At 34.1% G+C, this 18,238-nt stretch overlaps 1 protein-coding gene across 1 annotated transcript in view; it reads left to right on the top strand.

Annotated features, from left to right (window-relative positions):
• ADGRL3 (adhesion G protein-coupled receptor L3) overlaps positions 1 to 18,238 on the top strand; it is a 482,854-nt gene that overhangs the window by 54,810 nt on the left and 409,806 nt on the right. The window lies entirely within an intron of this gene.

Here is an 18,238-nt window from a genome sequence, read left to right as displayed (position 1 = left end):
CAAATATTAAGAAGAGAATCCTGTTTAAAGAATAAGGAAATATATCAACAACAGTCAGCATTAAACAAGCGTCTTGGTCATATTAGAGGATATAATTAAAATTCAGTTTAGTGAATCCAATATGGTCGACAGGAAGATATGTCAACTTAAATAATTTTAGATTTATGTATTTCTAATGATGTATTTATTTCTTGGAGTTAGGCAAATGTCTAGGCATTAAAATGAGCCTTTCATTAAGTATAACTTTCATTTTACCTTGTAATCCTGAAATAATAATTTGGAGCCTTATTAAAATCTACAGAATATCTTTGCTCATATAAACTCTTTTCGAAATAGAGTGGCAAATTTGTATTAGACTACCTCAGTGTAAAATTTATTATTAATATTAGAACACTCCTCTATATTATTTATTAAAGGTTACATATGTTTTTTTATAGCTACTTTCTCAAGAATATTTATTACAGTCTATGCGAATTAAATTGAAGATCTGAAAATCTTCTGGTTACAAATGAGCATATTCTTTTCATCATGTTTGTTTAAATATTCTTACAAAGTGATGTACTTTGATTGAAGTAGGAAAATAAATGCAATTTATCTCTTCATTCATCCTTTTTGAGTGTAAATTGTAGAAAACCATTTGTGAATGTAATCATCCTTTCTGCTCTCTCTTTCAACAATATATTCAAGTAAATGTCTGTTGGTAATAATGCATTTTTAGCTTCTTCTACTAAGAGTTTGAACAAGCATAATAATATTCACATCACAGAGATCTCAGAAGAAGACAGAGAAGAGGACAGAATATTCATTTGAAGACATAATAGCTGAACACTTTACTAATCTGGGGAAGGAAATAGATTTCCACATCCAGGAAGCACAGAGGCCTCCAAAAAAATTCTACCTAAGGATGTCCACACCAAGACACGTGCTAATCAAAATGGCAAAAAGTAGTGATAAAGAAAAAAAATAATAAAGAAGTAAGAGACATAGAAGGGAAACCCCATAAAGCTATTAGCAGATTTTTCAGGAGAAACTTTGCATGCCAGAAGAGAGTGGCATGATATATTCAAAGCTTTGAAAGGGATACAATCTTGCATCCAAGAATATTCTATCCAGCAAGGCTGTCATTCAAAATAGAAGGAGAGAGAAAGTTTCTCAGACAAACAAAAACTAAAGGAGTTCATAACCACTAAACAAGCCCTGTAAGAAATATTAAAGGGGAGTCATTGAGTGGAAAGGAAAGACTATAAAAGAGAGTATGGAAAGTAAAAGCACAAAAGGAGTAAAAATAAATATTTCTGCAAAAATCAGCTAAGGGATTCATAAAATAAAAAGATGTAAAATATGACACCATATATCTAAAACATTGCAGGGGAGAGAAGGAAAGAATGTCTTTAAACTTAAGGAACCATCAACTTAGTATACATTGCTATATACAAAAGATGTTATAAAAACTTAATGGTAACCACAAATCAAAAACCAATGATAGATATGCAAAGAATAAAGAGAAAGGAATTCCAAGTATATGACTAAAGAAAGCCAACAAACCATGAAAGAAAGCAAGAGAAAAGAGGATCGGAGAAAATCTATAGAAATGACAAAATAAGTAACAAATTGCAATAAATACATACCTATCAATAAGTACTTTGAATGTAAATGGACTAAATGCTACAATAAATAAAAATATAGGGTGATAAGAATGGTTTAAAAAACAAGAGCCATCTATCTATTTGCTTCTTCCAGGAGAATCAATTCAGGGGTTCCTGGGTGGCTCAGTGTGTTAAGCATCTGACTCTTGGTTTTAGCTCAGATCATGATCTCAGTGTCGTGATATCAAACTGCCTCTCAGGCTCTGTATGCAAAATGCAATCTGCTTGAGATTCTCTCTCTCCCTCTCCCTCCCCCTCTGCCCTTCCCCTTATTGTCACTTGCTCTCTCTCTCTCAAATAAATAAATAAATAAACTCTTAATAAGAAAGAGAGAGAGAGAGATTCATTTCACACATAAAGACACCGGCATATTGAAAGTGTGGGTAAAGAGAAACACTTATCATGAAACTGTATATCAAAAGAAAGCTGGGGTAGCAATACTTACATTGGACAAAATGGACTTTAAAACAAAGACTGTAACAAAAGACAAGGCTACTCTATAATAATAATAAAGAGGACAACCCAACAAAAGGATATAACAATTGTAAATACTGGGGCGCCTGGGTGGCTCAGCCATTAAGCGTCTGCCTTTGGCTCAGGCGTGATCCCAGGGTCCTGGGATCAAGCCCCGTGTCAGGCTCCCTGCTCAGCGTGAAGTCTGCTTCTCCCTCTCCCACTCCCCCTGCTGTGTTCCCTCTCTCGCTGTGTCTCTCTCTGTCAAATAAATAAAATCTTAAAAAAAAAAATGTAAATACTTATGCACCCAAAATGGGAGCACTCAAATACATAAAACAATAATAAACATAAAAGAAATTATTGATAATAATACAATATTAGGAGGGGACTTCAACACCCCACTTATATCAGTGGATAGATCATTCAAACATAAGGGCAACAAGGAAACCATGGCTTTGAATGACACACTGGACCAGATGGATTTAACAGAAATTCAGAACATTCCTTCCTAAAGCAGGAAAATACACATTCTTTTCAAGGGCACATGGAACTTTCTCCAGGATAGATCACATATTAGGTCACAAATCAAATCTCAACAAATTCAAAAAAATTGAAACCATGCCATTTATCTTTTCTGACTAAAATGCTATGAAACTAGAAATCGACCACAAGAAAAAAATCTGGAAAGAGAACAAATACATAGAGGTTAAATAACATGCTGCTAAACAATGAATGAGTCAACCAAGGAATTGAAGAAGAAATAAAAAATTACATGGAAACAAATGAAAATCAAAACACATTGGTTCAAAATCTCTGGGATGCAACAAAAGTGGTTTTTAGAGGGAAGTTTGTAGCAATACAGGCCTACCTCAAGAAGCAAGAACAACCTTAAATAAACAACTTAACTTTACACCTAAATGAACAGGAAAAAGAAAAACAAACAAAACCCAAACCCAGCAAAAGGAAGGAAGTAATAAAGATTAGAGCTGAAATAAATAATGTAAAAACTAAACAAACCAAAACCAAAACAAACAAACAACAAAACAGAACAATGAAACCAGATGCTATTTCTTTGAAAAGATCAACAAAACTGATAAACTCTAGCAGGACTCCTTAAAAAAAGAGAGAGAGAGAGAGGACTCAAGCAAAATCATTAATAATGGAGGAGGAAAAACAACACCACAGAAATACAAATAATTCTAACAATATTATGAAAACCTATATACCAACAAATTGGGTAACTCAAAAGAAATGGAAAAATTCCTAGAAACATATAAACTACCAAAACTAAAGAAGAAAGAAATGGAAAATTTGAAGAGACTGAAGAGCAAGGAGATTGAATCGGTAATCAAAAATACCCAAAAAACAAAAGTTCAGGACCAGGTGGTTTCACAGGCAAACTCTGTCAAACATTTAAAGAGTCAATACAAATTTTTCTCAAACTATTCCAAAAAATACAAGAGGAAGGAAAACTTTCAAATTCATTCTGTGAGGCCAGTATCACCCTGATGCCAAAGCCATATAATGACACCACAAATGAAAACAACTACAGGCCAATATCTATCATGAATGCAGGTGCAGAAATCCTTAACAAAATATTAGCTAATAGAATCCAATAATACATTTAAAAAAAATCATGCAACATGATCAAGTGGGCTTTATTCCCAGGATACAATAGAGTGGTTCAATATTCACAAAAAAATCAGTGTGATGTGTCACATCAATAAGAGAAATAATAAAAACCATATGATCATTTTAATAGATGCAGGAAAGAGCATTTGATAAAGTACCGCATCCATTCATGATAAAAACTCTCTGCAAATTAGAGAGGAACATATTTCAACATAATAAAGGCTTTATATGAAAAACCCACAGCCAACATAATATTCAAAGGTGAAAAACTGAGAGCTTGTCCTCTAATGTCAGGAACATGACAAGGATGTTCACCCTCACCACTTCTATTCACCATAGTACTGGAAGGCCTAGCCACAACAATTAGACAACATAAAGAAATAAAAGGCATTCAAATTGATAAGGAAGAAGTAAAATTCTCACCATTTGCAGATGAAATGATAGTATGCATACAAATCCTGAAAACTCCACCCAAAAACTGCTAGAACCAATAAATGAATTAAGTAAAGTTGCAGGATACAAAATCAACGTATAGAAATCTGTTGCATTCTAACACACTAATAATGAAGTAACAAAGAGAAATTAAGAAAATTATCCCATATACAATTGCACCAAAACAATAAAATATCTATGAATAAACTTAACCAAAGAGGTAAAAGACCTGTACTCTGAAAACTATAAAACTGTGATGAAAGAAATTCAAGATGACACAAAAAAATAGAAAGGCATTCCATGCTCATGGGTTGGAAGAATAGATACTGTTAAAATGTCACTACCCAAAACAATCTACAGATTAAATGCAATCCCTGTCAAAACACCAACAGCATTTTTCACAGAGCTAGAACAAACAGTCCTAAGATTTGTGTGGAACCACAAAAGACCTCGAATAGCCAGTGCAGTCTTGAAAATGATAAACACATCTGGAGGTATCATAATTCCAGACTTCAAGTTATATTGCAAAGTGGTAGTAATTAAAACCGTATGGTACTGACATAAAAATAGACACATAGATTAATAGAATAGAACTGAAAGCCTGGAAATAAACCCACAGATATATGGTCGATAAATCTTCAACAAATGGCTTTGGGAAAACTGGAGAGCAACATGTGAAAGAATGAAACTGGACCACTTTCTTTCACCATACACAAAAATGTACTCAAAGTGGATTAAAGATCTAAATGGAGACCTGAAGCCATAAAAATCCTTGAAGAGAGCATAGGCAGTAATGTCTCTGACATTGGCCATAGCAAATTTTTCTATATATGTTTCCTGAGGCAGGGGAAATAAAAGCAGCAAATAACTGTTGGGACTACATCAAAATGGAAAATTTCTGCACAGCCAAGGAAACAATCAACAGTATTAAAAGGGAGAATATATTTGCAAATGAAGGGTTTGTATCAATAAAGGGTTAGTATCCAAAATATGTAAAGAATTAATACAACTCAATATTCTTAAAAACAATCCAATCATGGGCAGAAGACATGCACAGATATTTTTCCAAGGAAAGCATCCAGATGGCCAACAGACATATGAAAAGATGTTCAACATCACTCATCATCAAGGAAATGCAAATCAACACTACAATGAGATATCACCTCACACCTGTCAGAATGGCTGAAATAAAAAACACAACAAGCAACAAGTATTGGTGAGGATGTGGAGGAAAAGGAACCCTCATGCACTCTTGGTGAGAATGCAAACTGGTGCAGCCACTGTAGAAAACAGTATGGGAGGTTCTCAAAACAAAATTAAAAAATAAAATAAAAAATAAAAACAGAAATACTCTACAATGCAGGAATCGAACTATTGGGTATTTACCCAAAAAATACAAAAACAATAATTCAAAGATATACATGCACCCCTATGTTTATTGAAACATTATTTACAATAGCCAGACTATGGAAGTAGCCTGTGTCCATCAATAGATGGAATGGATAAAGAAGAAGTGATATCCATATATCACTTCTTGATATATATAACATATATATAATATATAATATATATGATGGAATATTATTTAGCCATAAAAATGAATGCAGTCTTACCATTTGTAACAATATGGATAGAGTTAGAGAGTGTAATGCTAAGCAAAATAAGATAAAAACAAATACTATATGATCTCACTCATTTATGAAATTAAAAAAAAAAAAAGCAAAAAGAGAGAGAGAGGGAGGGAGAAATAAACTAGCAAACAGACTCTTAACTATAGAGAACAGAGTGATGGTTACCAGAGAGGAAGTGGGTGGAGGGGATGGAGGAAATAGGGGATGTGGATTAAAGAGTACATTTTTCCTATTGAACCAACGTAAGATAAAGAAAAAGAAGAAAAGAGTTTGAGCAAGACTTAATGAGATCATTCATTTTCAATACCATAGAGCATTATGAGATTTTAAACTTATGTTTTAGTAATTTTAAAAATACTCTTGTTAAAATTATTTTGGACACTCTCAACTTTCTTGGGTACACCAGAGATAGACATGTTGTTCAACCTGGTGAAACTTCTATTTTCTCTCAGAGTATCATATTTTGATTGTTTGTTTTCCCCATCATACTTCTGGTGGTTATTAGGGGATTATTTAATTATTTGTGCATTTGTTTTTAATGTTTACCCCTTGCCCCATCTATTGTAAATTCCATGAGGTCATGAAACAATGTTTTACTGACCATTGGATATCCACAACGTGAAACAATGTCTGGCACTTCAATTTATATTTGTCAATTTATGTTTGTTGGGTGAAGAAATGAAGTTAATCATTTATGTGGAGAATTGATATTGATCATCGAAGCATGGCAAAAGATGTGTTTTTCAACCACCACTTTGAAAATTTCTGTTTATTTCACAATTTATTTGTTTAATTATTTGAGGAAACAGTGGGGTAGATGTTTGTAACTTTGATTTTAACCAATTTCAAGACACTTGCCTTGTGTCCCTGAAAATGAATTCTATAAATACTTTCTATTAAATTTTTTTGTAGGTGGGAAAATGTGTTGTACAAACCTTAATGGTTTATTTTGTGGTTGAGATGGACAAATACACTAGAGTGCTCTACGTGCCCTATGGCATTTCATGACAATTTTCTTACATATACAAAGAATCCCTGGTCTAGCTTTTATTACCTATTTCCTGTGATTTTTTTTTTTAATGTGGTTTGGAATTCAGTTTGGATGTTAAGTGTATGAGCGGTTTTTCTGCTTTTCAGAATATTTATATTGTTTTTTATTGTTGTCAAAAAGAAAATAAAAATCTATGTATTCGGAATTTTTTTTGGTGCTTTTGTCTCAAAGCTAGGGGTGGCAGGTGAAAATTCATTTTTGAACTAGCACGAAAGATTTCACTTTCACTCAGAAGATTTTTGCTAATGTCCAGAATTATCCAATGGGTGCTGTTTTCTATTTTGTTGTTTGTTTTGCCTAGCATTTGTAGTTTCATTTTGGCTGGCCTTTTTCTCATTCTGATTGTTTTTATCTGCTTTGGAAGGAAAATTGTCATCGGTGTTTATGAAAGAAAAAAAAATAGCTGGCTACTCTTCCTATCCCACATTTCAAGTATTTGGCAAATATCTGGACTTTCATAGGTTGAGGGGTTTGGTTGGTCAGTACATTTCCTCATTTACTGCTAATGACTAAATATTTAGAGATCCCCAGTCTTTAAAAGCCAGAATTTACTTTTAGTATTTAGTGTTAGTCAACTTCTTAATGAAAATGTATTTGTTTGAGAACATTGCTAATAAAAGTTTTCACTTGGAATAAAATAAAGGATAAGCATTTCATTTTGCAAGCAGCATAGTCAGTTTACAAATATTCCTAACAAGTACATTCCAGTGGAATGAATGTTAAACAGAGACGGAACTTCGGTTAGAAAACGTAACAATGTGGAGATAATGGATTTGGTCAGGCTCTTTATGGCTATGTATATTGTTCTACTTGCAGATGGCTTACATTGGTACTAACAGCTCCACACTGATTGGGTTAGTGTATATGTTAAAGCTGTTGTAGAGCTTGTGTATAAAGGATTTATAAACACTGTTGTATGTTTTTTTGTGTTGAAGATTACCAAAGAGGTTATTACAAGGTCTCTTCTGCAGAGGATTTGTGCTGCTGAGTTAGAAAGAAATGTCTTAGTATTACTCCTCTTTAGGATAAAACAAACAAACAAAAATGATAAGCTACTGAAAGCTCTTTATCCTTTCCAGTGAATATTGTGTGTGGTGGGGTGGGGATGAGGGAAAGAATGTAAGTGCTGCTTGTGTATTTCTGAGTGGTGTGTGCTGTGCAGTAGAGCATTTATTCACTCTTTAGCAATTTCTTTCCTTCAAAATCAAGTTTTGTTTTGTTTTAATCTGTGACACCACTGTTTATTCAAAACTTAAATTTATCCTTCAGTAAATTTCCCATGTGTTTCTTTTGTTAGAATCTGTAGGACTGTAGGGATACCTGCGTGGCTTAGCTAGTTAGGTCTCTGCCTTTGGCTCAGGTCATGATCCCAGGGTCTTGGGATCAAGTCCCACATCTGGCTCCTTGGTCCTCGGGGAGCCTGCTGCTCGCTCCCCCTGTTTGTGCACTCTCTCTCTCTCTGACAAATAAAAAATAAAATCAGAAAAAAAGAGAGAGAAAAGAAGAGAATCTGTAGGACCATAGGTTTCCTTGGTTGTACTATAAGAATAACATAAACCTTAAATTTGTTGATTTGAAATAAAGAACATACATAATTATACACTGCAATATAAGTAAAATTACTACATTTGAAAATTAATGCCACATTTTAAAATTAGTGATTTTTCATCTTATTGCAGATTTTTACATAAAGAAAATTTCTCATACTAATTTTTATGATATAATATCCAAGTGTTAGGAAAGAATTTCTTAAAATTGTCAGAATTGTAATAATATTTTATGGTATTTAAAAATAAAACAAAACAAAAAAAACCTTGCCAGGCATAATAAATGGAATATTTAACTTACATTTCATATTCAGGAATTAGACTTAATGTCATAAAGGACTGACAATCCATAAAATTGTATCATTTATTGCTAGTGTGATATTCTAATAATACCTTATGCATTTCCCAAGAGAAGCCCCCTTCCTTTGTTTTCTCTGTGTGACACACAAGGAGGCTCATTGTGTCTCTTACCTACATAACTTTCTAGTTCATGCCTCCCATTCACTTTTGGCTAAGTTGCAGTTTTCTGGTATACTAAATGGGGATGATAATGTTGCCAAGCTTTTATTGTTTGGGTTTGAAATAAAATGGTACTTTTAAAGCACTACCACATGGAAATCACACCATAGATGTTAGCAGTTATCATCATCATCTCACCGTAACAGCTTATCACAGTATCTTCCTCATTAATTCCAGACTTATCTTTCTCTCTACTATCTAATATCTTTCACTGTTCGAATAATCTATTGACTAATGCTTTTTAAGATTAATTTTATTAATATTATTATGGTATTATATTATGTTGTAATCTTACAATGTCCTATATAATTTGTACTATATTCTGAATCTGATTGTAATGGTCTTTCTGATTTGACTACTGCTTAGTTCTGTCTGCCATCTGCTCCCGATTCTCTTTGTGAATATCTTTTTCCCCCCAGCTTTATTGATATTTAATTGACATATAATATTGTGTAAGTTTAAGGTGTACAGTGTTTTGATTTGATGCACGTATGTATTGTAAAATGATTACCACAGTAGGGTTTGTTAACATCTCCAAAACCTCACATAATTGCCATTTATTTTTGTGGTAAGAGCATTTAAGATCTACTCATTTAGTAACTTCTAAGTATATAATTCAGTATTGTTAACTATAATCACTCTGTTGTACCCTAGACCCCCAGAAGTTACCCATCTTATAATTGAACATTTATACCCTTTGACCAATCCTACCATTTTTCACCCCATTTCCTGGCAACCACTATTCTCCCCTCTGTTTCTATGAGTTTGGCTTTTTCAGATTCCACGTATAAGTGATATCATACAGTATTTGTCTTTTTTCTGTCCTGTCTTATTTCACTAGCACAATACACTCAAGATCCATCCATGTTGTCATAAATGGCAGGATTTCCTTCTTTCACATGACTGAGTAATATTTCATTATGTGTGTATGCACACAATGAATGATCAATATACATTGAAAATTACATATATATATATACATTGATCAATATACATTGAAAATTATATATATATACATTGATCAATATACATTGAAAATTATATATATGCCAATCTTCTTTATCCATTTATCCATTAATAGACGTGTAGAGTGTTTCCGTGTGTTGTCTATTGAATAGTAATGCTGCAATGAACATGAAAATGCAGGTATTTCTTTGAGATCCTCTCTCGGAACTCTGAATATATCTTTCTTTGCTCAGAATTTCTGCCTAGAATATTTTACCATTTGTTCTCCTATATTCATATATTGTTTCATGTTTAATGGCCAGCTCAAGTTTCCTACCTTCAAAAAATCTTTTTTAATCACCCATGCATATGTTTATCACTCCATAATTTTTTAATCTGTTCTATATAATTTATTGTGTTTTATAACATTTTAAGCCTTACGTAGGATGCACATTCTCTAACTACAAGCTTCTGAAGCCCCATGGAGACACTTAGGAAGATTCTCAGTACTTTTGCTCTGAATCATTCCATCTGCCCTACCCTGCTCCAGACTTTTACTCTTCTGATCTTGTTGTCAGTGTCCTGTCACCCTTTGTTTTTAGTAATGGTGGATTCCGTCTCTTGGTTTTTGGGACTTTGCCACACTCACATTATTAATCAGTGTTCTCCAGATAGTTTTTGAACTATATAGATGAGGAATAAAACTCCTAAAACAATCAAGTCTTATGAATCACAATTATCCATATATATAGGATATATATATAGGGATATATATATAGGGGTATATATATATAGGGATATATATAAAGATATAGTTATATATTAATATAAAGAGATTTATTATGAGGGATTGGCTCATGTAATTATGGAGGCCGAGAAGTCCAATGATTTGCTGTTTGCAAGCTGGAGTCACAGAAGAGCCAGTGACATAGTTCCAGTCCAAACTTGAAGGCCTGATAATCCAGGGAGGCTGTGTTGTGAGTCTCAGTCTGAGTTCAGAGGCCTGAGGTCTGGAGAGCCGCTGGTGTCAATCCTAGTCCATGTCCCGCGTCTTGAGAACCAGAAGCACCAATGTCAGAGGGCTACAGAAGGTGGATCTACCAGTTCAAGCACAGAGCAAATTCATACTTCTGCCTTTTTGTTCTATTTGAGCCCTCAGGAGATGGAAGATACCCACCTAAATCGGTGAGGGTGAGGTTGATCTTCTTTATTAGTGTACGGAATCAAATGCTCTTTTCCAGAGACACCCTCACAGACATACCCAGAAATTATATTTTACCAGTTACCTGGGCATCCTTTAGCCCTGTGAAGTTGACACATAAAATTGATCATCACATGCATGAATTTTTACCATCTTCTTGATTTTATTTGATAACTCTGAAGCTCCTTCTGCCAGATTTTGGAATCCCATTCTGAAAAGAACCACTCCTAGGTCTGAGATAATCCCTAGTGTGGAGGGAAAATTTAAACAATATCCATGGCTTACATTAATAACTCCCAGCAGCCACATTGTAGGTGATCAGTATACATTGAAAATTATATTAGCATATCTTCTTTATTTCTTTTGAATTTTATAATTGTGTTTACTGAATTTTTGTTTATCTTGAAATTATAAATTGTACTCTTAACATTTTGAAGAGCCAGTTTTGAGTTTTTGACATTTAGAAAAAATTAGGATAATTGTGATACATGAAATTTGAAACAGTTTTAGAAATTTTATCCCTCATGAATATCATTGAAAGGTAGTGTAGAATATAATTTTATTGACTGTTGAAAAGTTAAAACAAGAAGATATAAATTCATTTATTCAAATACTTGCTACATTTTTATACATTCTGTGAGTGGACAATTTCCCTTGAAGGCCACCATTTTTGTATAGACACCTTCAAAAAACAAGATTAATATTACCTTCATGCTGAAGCTCCATAAGTCAAAAGGAAAGCTCAGCATTAACTGTTTTATGATTTCCACTCATTAGTACTTTTTTCCCTGTAATTTCAGAAATTTTTACTTTCATGGTTTTGGGGTTTTTATTTTTTCGATTTATTTTATTTTGTTTTGTTTTTTTGCCTTCAGAACATAATTGCCTTTGGTTATTCCTTTAGGGTATCAGCTTTATTTGTGTTACACTTTATTAAGTACTATAATATTTAAATTATATGTAGTTTTTGCTGAAATAGAGAGGTTGAAATTCAGTGTATTAGAGGCTTACTGGTAGCAGATGTACTTTTAAAAGAAAGTAGATGATAGGTTGATATTTCATTGGGTTTTAAATGTTATTTTTGCTGCCAAATATTTTGGACTCGATTTTCAGAGCACATTTTTTAAAACTTGGATAAGTGTGCTGGCATGTAAAATGGCACAGAGGAAATACACATATTTAAGAAAATTATGTCATAGGCTCTGCTGAAACTTAAAATTGGGAATATATGCTTTTTGGCAGCATTTAAGTAATGAAGTATTTTTTAAAGTCATTAGCAATAAGTAGAAACTAGCCCACTTCCAGATATTTGTGTCCCTCTCTATAATTAAGAAATGCCTTTAAAATTGTTGGCCTTGATTTACAAATAGTTTTACTTCTTTCTTATAAGAAATCAGATCTCTTTCCTTTTCATTTTAAGTTTTCAAAAAGAGCTCCTATTTCTTCTCTTATGATTATTTGCATGCAGGAAAAAAATGTTTTTAGCAACTATTAGTAATCATTTTTCAGTGCTGAAGACTGTGTATATTTCTTTATATTTGCATATAAATTAAATGATAAAATAATATAATAAATTATATATATATGTATATATGTATAAAATCTGGTGGCTTAAGTGATATTTGAGCAAAGAGATGGTAATATTAGACTGACTATATGGGTCATTTATAATATTTTCTTTTATTGATTTGGTAATTCTTTAATATCTGTGTACAGGTTTCAGTGTCCACCTTTTAAACATTTCTTCAGTGGCTTGAAACAAAACGTTTTTTATCTCCCATGGTTTCTTTAGGTTAAGAATCTGGGAGTAGTTTAAGTAGTTGATCTGGCTCAGGGCCTCTCACAGAGTTGTATTTACTCAAAGGAAGGCTTTTGGTATTTGGAGCATCAGCAGCTAAGGTTCCTTAGTTGCCTGCCTTACTTGGCTGTCAGAAGAGGGCTCAGTTCTTTACCTGGATCTTTCCATTGGGCGGGTCCAGTGGTCTCTAGTGATTGGCTTTGCACAGAATGAGTGATCAAGAGAGAGGCTGAAGCTGGCAATGTCTTGTTAATGAAGTACACTTGGAAATCACACACCCTCATTAGTAGCACATTACGTACATTAGAAGTGAGTACCTATGTAAAGTTCACATTCAAGGAGAAAGTGAATAAACTTGAAAGACTAACAAAGAGTGAACATATTTGAAAACTGCCATAAGAAGCTCTTTAATAAAACCTGTACTCCCTCCCTAGGGTATCTTATCTACTGCTCTAGTTTTAGGTATTACCTTACAATTTCCAAATTTATAAAGATCTCTTTTCTGAGTCATTAACCTGTATTCAACTTCCTACCAGATTTTTTTCATGACACTATAATGTAGCCAGTTGCTTATGCCAGCAGCACAGTAGTTATTTTTGCTACCCTCCCTTCTACCCTTCATGTTCAGCTAATCACCAAATCATGCAATTTTTTTTGTTCCTAAATATAGATCAAATCTGTTCCCTGTCATTATTCATTTAAAGCGATCATTTTGTCCTTACTGCTAAAACGTGGCCTTCTATTTTGCATTCCCTTATCCACTCTTTAAAAAAAAAATTCTTTAACAGATTTTAATTTTACTTAAATACACAGAATTTGGGTTAAAGTAAAAGGCAAGGGAATGGAAAATAAACACAAATATAAGCTGTTTTGTTAATATTTTTGTATTCACAACAAGCAAACATATAGAACAGGCTGAAGATTTCAGTCTCTGCTAAATGGAGATTAGGCTACAGGTTTTATTTTTTGAGTGAATTTTTGAATATGTGGAATAATACATGGAAAAATGAGATTTGAGCAGGGCACTGAGGGCTTGGCCCAAGGAGATGGGTGTGCACACACACGTGTGCACACATATGCTTGGTTCATCTGTCCTATAACCAAGTTTCCATACCGTCAAAGCAGTTGTTTAGTGGTAAGCAGGTTAGTCGGTTTAATCAAATTCTTCCTTAAATAGATGCAGAGCCCCTCTCTATCTGACCCAGTAACGAGCTCCTCCAACATTTCTTCAGTGGCCACTGATACTCCAACTTCTGCATTCATTCTTTCCTTTATAGATCCTCCCTGCACTACTTCATGTCCTTCCCATGTTTCCAGCCTATATTCACTCCTGAATCCAACTGAGAGTTGAAGATTTATTTATTTATTTATTTGAGAGAGAGAGGGAGAGAATGGGGGGCGGGGTGGGAGAGAGAGAGAGAACGCATGCACGTGTGCTTGCACAAGCCGGATGGTTGAGGGAGAGGGAGGGAGAGAATCTCAAGCAGACTCTACACAGAGGGTGGAGCTGCACTCAGGGCTCCATCTCACCACCCTGAGATCACAACCTGAGCCCAAACCAAGAGTCCCACGCTTAACCGGCTGGGCCACCCAGGTGCCCCAGCAGTTGAACATTTTTGAATATTATCCTGACTCCTTAAATTCAACATGTTTAAAATGTAATAAATTATACTGTGTTATGCTCTGAATCCGGTAACTGGAGCTGCTTGCCTATATGTCTATGTTTACTGTTAATCTTATTGATTATCCTTTGTCTTAAAATCCTGTATCTCAACTACCACTCCCTTCTTTGAAAACTCCCCTCCAATGCCCTAGGTTTATTCTAGCAGGTCTCTGAGGTCCTAGGGGTCCACAAAGAATCATGTGACTTGTGTTTGGTCACCAGCTTTTAGCCTCTGCCTCCACTCCCACCTCCCATCCCTAGACTGGTGTCTTTGTTATCATCATCCACAATTCACCAAGGACTTAAGGCGTTTTGAGTCAGATGTTACCAGGCAGGCTTAACAGTAGGAGAGAGAGCCCAAAGAAGATAAAGAAGGGGTTTCAGGGGCGCCTGGGTGGCTCAGTCGTTAAGCGTCTGCCTTCGGCTCAGGGTGTGATACCAGCATTCTGGGATCGAGCCCCGTATCAGGCTCTTCCGCTGGGAGCCTGCTTCTTCCTCTCCCACTCCCCCTGCCTGTGTTCCCTCTCTCGCTGGCCATCTCTCTCTCTGTCAAATAAATAAATAAAATCTTAAAAAAAAAAAAAGGGAGTTTCAACAACAGAGTGGCTGAGGCCTCAGAAAAGAAAACATGAAAGTGATTTGGCTGAAATAAGTGAGCAAGAACAGGGAGCTTTTTCTCGTGATATTTCACCCTTGGTCAGGAGTACTTTTCATTAGATATGTGCTTGCCATGGAACCTGGGCATTTGCTGGGGCTCTGGCCATCTTTCGCAGAGAAGCTTCATTTCATCCATGCCTCCTTAGTCCCATGGTCAGGGGATAGTTCCTTAGTGCGGCATCCTACCCAGCTGCCAGATTTTACATCTCAGTTTTTCCAATTTATTCAGCTAATACCTATTACACATCTAATGATGTTATAACAGATTAACTCTGTTCCTTGTTATAACAGATTAACTCATGGAATAAAAGTGAGAAGGAGTTCAAGAATACGCCTTCTTTGCCCCCAAATTATTTTCCCACAGCCACTTCCCAATGGCCAATGCAATATTACCCTAACACAATATGTAATAGACAGTCTCACGGCCTATCCTGCGTTTGAATTGTTGACATCTCCCATGTCTCAGTCTTTTTCTCTACTAAGCAAAATCTCTCCATTGTTAGCACGATAACTGAATGGTTAAAAACAAAAAAACAAAACCTTTTAACTTAAACATATTTTTTTCCGTTGGACTTTGGTTGCTGATTAAAGCATTTAGCAATATAATTAAAAGTAATTTAAATAGCTAATTAGATAATGTTATAGTTTCCAGTAATACATTCCTTTAAACAAAGCATCCATCATTTAGGAGTGCAATTTATCATTGGGTTACTGATACAAATGCAATTATATGTTAAATGGAAGAAAACATCCACAAATCAAGTCCGGCTCTCTGTAAAAATTGCCATATACATAACTTCTGCGTCATTCTTACAGGGTCAAAAGAGATACATGGGAAATTTTGGCCTCCACATTTTAGTTGACTTTGCAACTGTTGAGTGTCTGGTTCTAAATCATATTTTTGACAGTTAAGAACCAGAATAAAGCTTTCTCTGCATACGCATGTTTTGACAAAAATTGACTGATGAATTTAATTAACTAAATTGTCCACTTAGTCCAACAAATGCTTTAACTGTATGGTTTGCTTATTTGTTTTGTTTCCTTGTTAAATTAACTTGTTTTTTTAACTTAATTTAACTTAATCGTTTAAGTTAAAATATAGCCAGATCACTCCAACGTTTAAAAGCAGTTTCAGTGTTACTTTTAAAATAGTTACACCAAAGTTAAGAAACAAATTGCCTTTTAGCAAATGCTAAAAAATTTCCTGGAAAATTCTGATTTCAAAAACCTTTTATTAAAACCCAAAATAAAAACCAAAGAAACAAAAAAAAAACCTATGATTCCATACCTAAGTCATGAAACTGGATCCCCAAATTTGAATATTTTTATTATTCAATGATTCCATTACTTAAAGTACTAAATACATTAATGAAAATGTCTTTATCCTTGAAAACTGAAATCTCACCTTTTTTTTTTTTTTTTAGAAACTTCACTATTAAAAAGGATGTCATGTTTAAACAACCATCTAATTTCAGGATGATAGATAAACAAGCATATTTTATTTTATTTTAGGAAAAATAGAGATGCATATTTCAGAAATTCAGTATATCTCTATTGTGGGAATACCCTGTCAAAATGTTGATTCAAGAGCAAACTTTAAAAATAATGTTACAACCAACCTCTAATAATGTTAACTCTCTGATGAATGCTATGGATGTGCTAGATTCTTCTGTGTCTGTGTGTGTGTGTGTGTGAGAGAGAGAGACAGAGACAGAGACAGAGACAGCAAACAAGAAGATGTTGAATAACAACCAGAATGAAATTACCTGTACGCCTGCTTGAAGACTTTAAGGGACCTGCTCACAAGTTATGCATGCGGTATATGGTACAGCAGCTTTTCTGAAGCATTATAGAATGACGTAAAAACTAATGTTCTTTTCAATTTTGAAATAATTGTATGGTTTCACAAGCCAAATCAATATAGTTCTTAAAAGATTATGTATGTATGTATTTGAGAGAGAGTGAGCGAGAGAGCATGAGCATGAGCAGGGGCAGAGGGAGAGGGAGAAGGAGGCTTCCCGCTGAGCAGGGAGCCCCATGTGCGGCTCTATACCAGGACTCCGGGATCATGACTCTATCGAAGGCAGAGGCTTAACCGACTGAGCCACCCAGGGGCCCCCCAAATCAATATTTCTTTTAAGTTTCAAGTGAAAATACTCATAGCAATAAAATATCCCTTTCTCTACCTCCACTCATTGTTTTTCTCCTGCCTTCTTTTGTTTTCACATTTCATGCTTTGTAAAAAAACCACACGAAAAGCTGCATATATTTATTTAAATACATATTTCTATATATGTACATATTAGTGAATTAATCAAATATTAATGCATATTTATAGCTATCATGTATGTAACTCTTTAATTATTTCTATTATGTGGAAATCAACTTATTAGATGATTGGTAAACACTTGATTTAGAATTTCAGTTATATGCTTTTAAATTAAACATTCGACTTTCTTCCAATAATGTACTGATTACGTTCACAATCTTGGAGTGGGAAACGTAAACTTGACATGAAAAGATGGGTAATTCCCTATGTAAAAATGAGATATATATGTTCAGCAAACATCTAAAATCAAACAACTAAAAGAAAATATGTGCCACAAATATAAAGGACCATTTTTTAAAATTTTCTTGTTATACAAAGAACTTTTACAATAGCGAACCATGTATAAATGTGAGCAATCAATTCATAAATAAAAGGAATGTGAGAGGTTGATAAACATGAAAATATATTCCATTATACAAATAGAATACTGAAAAATTTGAAAAAAGAATATTGTATCTTTTTGTCTACTGCATTGGCAAAAGTTAAAGGAATTGGTAATACGTCGTTTTGAAATGAAAAGTGCTGGTGTTAGAACCATGCGTGTTTATTCAGTTTTTTGGATGTCTAGTTGTTGATTTTTGCCATACTTGAAATATATTTCCCCTTTGATCCATCGATTTCATTTATAAAAATATACATAAAATATATTTGGATAATTATATTTTTTCTAAAATATAATAGCTAAGGAACACAAATATGTTCTTACTTCTTTACAGTATTATGACAAAAAC

The sequence above is a fragment of the Ursus maritimus genome, unplaced genomic scaffold (genome assembly GCF_017311325.1).
Source record: "Ursus maritimus isolate PB19 unplaced genomic scaffold, ASM1731132v1 scaffold_8, whole genome shotgun sequence".
NCBI lineage: Eukaryota > Metazoa > Chordata > Mammalia > Carnivora > Ursidae > Ursus > Ursus maritimus.
The sequence above is the reverse complement of the archived record's forward strand: the minus strand, read 5'-3'. Positions and strand labels throughout refer to the sequence as shown.